Below are 6,327 nucleotides of genomic sequence, written 5' to 3' on the forward strand. Positions count from 1 at the left end.
GTCCACTTTATAGGCTTTGAGTATAAGTCTCACTGCTCAGCCACTGAGGCTCATGTTAAAACCCATATCCTTTTTCCTTTCTCTTTTCCCTACCCTCCCCCTCCCTAATCATAGGTGAAGCCATATTGACTTTCAGGGTGGGTTATCTGCCCATTGGCTAACAAATATTTAGAATTTTCATCCAGAAAATCACTTTTCTGTTTGATAACCTTGCTAGGCCTCCGATGGGTTAGAACAACAGAGTGTCAGCAGAGTCATCAGAGTTTTGTTGCTGTAAAGGTTCAGTTCTTATGTTTTCTTATTATAATAAATTCCCCCTCTTCCTTCTGAGATGCTTTGCCTCTGAGCAACACCCCCCCCCAACACCTATCCCCCCTTCTCTGTCTCTCTCTGTCTCTCTCTCTCTCTCTCTGTCTCTCCCCCCCCCCCTCTCTCTCTCTGTCGAGTTACCCCAGGGCTCCATAAGTTGCTGAGGCTGGGCTTAGTCTTGTGATTCTCCTGAATCACCCCACATCTCTGTCACTGGAGATGTGTGCACATCTGGGGACTAGAGTACTATGCTGTGCTGTGTCTGAGAGATTTTTTTATTATTAAAAAGTCGGTACACTTAAAGACATATAGGTTTCCTACATGAGAGGTCACCCTTTTTATTAGAACGTGTATTTTATCGAAGCTCTAAACTTATCCCATAGTCAGTGACACATGTGGAAGTTCTAACACATGCATTCGGTGTAACATTCAGATTTAGAAAAAAAAAAAAAAAAAAAAAAAAAAAAAAAAAAGAAAGAAAGAAAGAAAGAAAGAAAGAAAGAAAGAAAAGAAAACGAAAAGAGAAAGATCTGTGCTTGGGGCTGGGGATGTGGCTCAAGTGGTAGCATGCTCGCCTGGCATGCGTGCGGCCAGGGTTCGATCCTCAGCACCGCAAACAAATCAAGATGTTATATCCGCGGAAAACTAACTAACTAACTAACTAACTAAATAAATAAATATTAAAAAAATTCTCTCTCCCTGTCTCTCACTCTCACACTCTCTCTAAAAAATAATAAATAAATAAATAAAAAGATCTGTGCCATTAATGACCAGTTTTCACATCTGTTAGTTTTAATCGAAAAAGTAAGGGTTTGGGGATCATTTGTTGAAAGAACACTCCTGTACCAGGTGAGTGGCACTGTTTCCTGAATGCATAAGAGTATTTGTCCACTTGAGTCCAAGCTGTTCTCCTAGGTCCAACTGTTGGTGAGCAAAACACCACATCGTGGCAGTTATCTGGCCAGAGTCTGGCCAGAGCTGGTAGATTCTGAACTTGGCTTCCAAAGTCAAAGGTCAATGAATGTATGTAGGACTTCTAGGCAAGTGTGATGTGAAGATCTCTGGGCTTGTTATGCAATAAATGTGTCTGTGTTCCTTCAGCATAGAAGGAAATGTATTCATTCTAGAATGCAAAGCTTGGGCTAGGGTTTTAGCTCGGTAGTAGAGCACTTGCCTGGGACGTGTGGGGCGCTGGATTCCATCCTGAGCACCACAGAACCCAAAACAAAGGGACAAACAAGTAAATAAGGTAAAGATAGTGTGTCCATCCATCTACAGCTCAAAAAATTAAAGGTATGGGTTGGGGGTTCATGTCGATCCTCCCCCGCCCACCCCCAAGAGGATCAGGAGGAGGTTGAGAGAAGGATCGTAAACTCATAGCGAAAGTAACCTCGCGAGGAGACCCCTGTCTCCCAAAGAAAAGTTGTGATAGTAAAAGCAAATGGGACTCCGTTTTGTTTTATGTCCCCATTCTGTAAAACAACCAGGCCAAGTAGAAGGGTCATGACTGACGCAAGATGTTCTTTTCCTTGTGCTATAGAAACCTTTAAGAGTAAGGAACTACCTAATGGGACATTGTTTCTGTAACTAGCCCATAAAAGGGGGAGCGGGGGGGGGGGGGGGGGGGGCTAAGCTTCTGTCACTGGAGTGGCTAGGCTGATTGTGATTGGCTGAGCGTCCCTCCGCCTGACTTCACTCTCCCGCTTCTGTAACATGGCTTGCTTGCATTAGCTAGACGCCCCCTCCCCCCAAAACGTCCCTTTTGCAGGTTTGAGGCTTATAAGGGGCACCCTTGCAATTGTTTGGGGCTGGCCAGGGGAACAGCTTTATGTTCTTCTGCTCAGTCGCCACTAGTTGTGCTTTAATAAAGGCTTGATTCCTTTATAACGTGAGTGGTCTGGAAGTCAGTTTTTGAAACCCCGGGACCAAGCTTTAACTAGAACAAGCAAGCAAGCCAGAAAACAAATGAATAGATAGATGATAGATAGATAGATAGATAGATAGATAGATAGATAGATAGACAAATTGAATATGGGGATGTGGCTCAGTCAGTGGTCAAGTGAGTGCTTCTGGGTTCAACTCATAAATCAATGGATTTACCAAAAATATATAAAAATATCTGTATAAAAAGGGGATGTTGGTTTAGCTCAGTGGTAAACTGTGTCTGTGTTCAGTCCCCAGTTCCAGGCTCCAGGCAGAAACCAGCCCCTGTGTGAGGGGCTGGTTTCTGGTTCCATCCCCACCAAGGAAACCCTGACATGAGTATGGGGAGCCATATTTGTCTATTGGATGCCAAGGGTAGAGTGATTTCCATCTTGATCTTCCCCCCACCACCACCACCTCTGTCTGTGTGAGCAAGGTCTCTTCTAGTGTCTGGATTTTATTTATTTACCTATTTATGTATGTATGTATGTATGTATGTATGTATGTATGTATGTATGTATTTAAACAATGCCTTTATGTTATTAATTTCTTTTTATCTGGAGCTGAGGATCTAACCCAGGGCCTCGAATATGCTAGGCGACCACTCTAACGCTGAGATATAAAGGACCCCAGCGCATCCCAGCCCATCCCAGCCCAGCACAGAGTCTTTGAGATGAGATTTTATTGCCTGTTTTGGTTGTTTGAGTCTGTCTTTGTTCACTACTTTTGTTTCTTTTGTGATGCTAGGCTGGGGAAGAAACCCAGGGCCTTGGGCATTGGTCCACAAAGGGTCTTGATTGCTGGGCAACACCCTCACCTTTTTTTCCTTTGTCTCTTCCCTTCCCCAGAAAGTAAACCCAGGAAGGGCCTCCCTCTCCTTCCCCCAGGCCCAAATCCATCCTGTTTGGGTTTTGGGCTCAGACAGGTACACACTAGACAGACAGACAGACAGACAGACACACACACACACACACACACACACACACACACACACGGGAAACATCACTGTTTTATTTTTGTTCGTTTCTCTCTTAACCTCATCCAGGCCCTCCCTCATAACTCTCAGGGGCGGGGGGGGGGGGGGGGGGGAGGTGTTTACTATGGACCTCTGGTGGTGACAGCCTTGGGAGGGACTACTACTGGGGAATTGGAGTGAGTGGGATGGGGGAAGTGGGGATTATAGTTGAAATTCCAAGGGTCGGGCAGAGGCACAGAAGCTATCTCCTAGGTGGGGCATGTTAAAGGCTAAGGAACGTGATCAGATACCAGGGGTGAAAGCGGTATGTCCTCCCCACCCCCCAGTGCTTCCAGGACTTTACTGTAGGGGGGGGGGGGAGAAGAAGCGGGAGTACAACTGCACTGAGGCCCGTGCCCATCTGTCTTTCCAGGGACTCAGTAGGCTGAGGGAAGAGAGGAAGATATGACGCAGCTGCTTGCAGCGTAGTGATCTGTATATGGATATAGATATAGATATCTAAGTCTGTCAGTCTGTCTGTCTATCTATCTATCTATCTATGTATCTATGTCTATACATGTAGATAGATTATATCTAAACTGGAAATGGAACTCAGGCAGGCCTTCCAAAATGACGGTAGCTTTGCGCCACCTAGCGTTCAGTGACTGCAACTAACGAGGCTGCTTTTCTCAGACCGCAGAGCACTCACTGTGAACTCCCAAGTTCCACAGGGTGGAAACCCGTCGCTATGCGCATCCACGTGTATATGCTTGTGTTTCTGACCCGGTGGCGAGATGAGATCCGACTGAAGAAGCCAAGCAAACCTAAAACGTGTGTCCCACCTTCACCACTCCTAAGTGTGGTGGATTAGCCGACTGAGAAAGGCCTTAGGGGAGGGAGCAGCTTCGGTCCGATAGGGGACAGTTGGGGAAGGCAAGGACCCTGAGTAACTGCACAGTTGCTCTGGGATCCAATTTTACCTGTAGACCTACTCGGCGCTACATAAACCTCAGCCAGCCAGCCAGCCAGCCAGCCAGCCAGCCAGCCAGCCAGCCAGCCAGCCTGTGCTGCATTTTGTCCTGTCTTTATTGGTATTAGGTATTTTCCAGAAGAAATGGGGGGGGGGGGATTTCCCATCTCGTGTCAAGAGTCTCCCGGGGACTGAATCCTCCTTGTCCACGCTTTCCTTGAAGATCCTTTAGAGATTCTCCACTTCGAGATGGACCGATGTGTGTGCTGCTGCAGGTTTGACAGCCATCCGGGAGGAAAAACAACCACCAAAAAAAAAAAAAAAAAGTGTTCCAAATCTCCAATACCATCATCTTTGTCATCATTCCACCATCCTTGGAAGAAGGAACTCGATGCAAAAGTCCTGGAAGAGAACAGTAAGAGTAGTGAAAGATCAGAATGGTGGGACAGTGTTCAGCAACCACCACCTCAGCTACTCACAAGAGAAGGTGAGGTCCTGGGAGTAATCAGGCAACCTCCAGAGACCTTGAGCTTTAACCAGCAAATAGAGAAAGGAGAGAGGGAAGGGGAAGGGGAAGGGGAAGGACACCCCCCCACACACACCCCATGTGATAACACCACCGCAGGTGTTATCACAGACTGAGATAGGATGTTGTCTCCTTTGATGTTAGCCAACATGAGCAATCCAGGGACACTCCATCTCAAAAAAAAAAAAACCAAAAAAAAAAAAAAACGAAAAAAAAAAAAAAAAAAACACACAAAAACTCCGTGGTGGTAGTTAGGCACTTCTGGATTCAATCCAGGGGAAATCATATCACCTTTCTTCCCTGTTTTAGGCAGACTTATCTGTCCTGGAGTCCACGCCCAGCATAGTCATGAAGTCACGTAGACTTTGGAGAGCAGAGGATGTCAGAAGTGACTCTTATCAAAAGTAAAAAGCCGAATTACAACTGCGGCCAGGAAGAAGTGCAAGGTGGCCTCTGAATCTCAGAGAGAGAGAGAGAGAGAGAGAGAGAGAGAGAGAGAGAGAGAGAGGCACCGGGGGAGGGGCGGCCAGGAAGAAGTGCAAGGTGGCCTCTGAATCTCAGAGAGAGAGAGAGAGAGAGAGAGAGAGAGAGAGAGAGAGAGAGAGAGACACCGGGGGAGGGGCGGCCAGGAAGAAGTGCAAGGTGGCCTCTGAATCTCAGAGAGAGAGAGAGAGAGAGAGAGAGAGAGAGAGAGAGAGAGAGAGAGAGAGAGACACACACCGGGGGAGGGGCAGCAAATGTTAAAAAAAAAAAAAAAATCAAGAAAAAAAATAAAGAAAAGTAATCGAAAGGAAGCACCACCAGCACCAGCACCACCAGGAAAGAAACAGTGAAGCAAAAGTGAAAGAAAGGAAGGAGGGAAGGAGAGAGGGAGCGAGCGAGAGTTGAGTTGGTGTGCAAGCAAGGAAGGAGAGAAATGCACAAACACCAAAGAGCACACCCCCCACCCCCCACCCCCGGGCTTTGACATTCCTCTCCAGGTACTGAGCACCAAGAGAAGAAAAAGCCCAGACCCACACAAGGAATGATTTGATGCATGCAATTAAAACTGAACTACCGATTAGGAAAGAATGTCCCCACGTGAAATAAGGAGTATTTGTGGAGTCATCCTACCGACACTTATAGCTGAAAAGAATCCAGGGGCTGGGGATGTGGCTCAAGCGGTAGCTAGCGCGCTCGCCTGGCATGCGTGTGGCCCGCATACAAACAAAGATGTTGTGTCCGCCGATAACTAAAAAATAAACATTAAAAAAAAAATTAAAAAATAAAAAGAATCCAAGGACAAATTAACTTGGACGGGGAGGAAGAGGAGGGGGAGGGGGAGGGGGAGGGGGAGGGGGAGGGGAGGTTAGGGTGGGGGGGGGAGGAGGAGGAGGAGGAGGAGGAGGAGGAGGAAAGAAAGAAGGAAGGGAAAAAAAAGGGTGTGTATAAAGGCATACTCATTTCGACTTCGGCCCCAACCCCCATCCCCGCCTCCGCCCCGTCCCCGCCCACTTATGTCAGGACAACTGGTCGACCTCCGTACATACGGCATTAAAAGAAAAAAAAAAAAGAAAGCAGTCCTCGAATGGACAACTGGTCGACCTCGCGGGGTGGAGCGGGAAGGAGGAAGAAAGGAGTGATAGGATGAGGGGGCCAGGGAAA

The sequence above is a fragment of the Callospermophilus lateralis genome, unplaced genomic scaffold, assembly GCF_048772815.1.
Source record: "Callospermophilus lateralis isolate mCalLat2 unplaced genomic scaffold, mCalLat2.hap1 Scaffold_10144, whole genome shotgun sequence".
NCBI lineage: Eukaryota > Metazoa > Chordata > Mammalia > Rodentia > Sciuridae > Callospermophilus > Callospermophilus lateralis.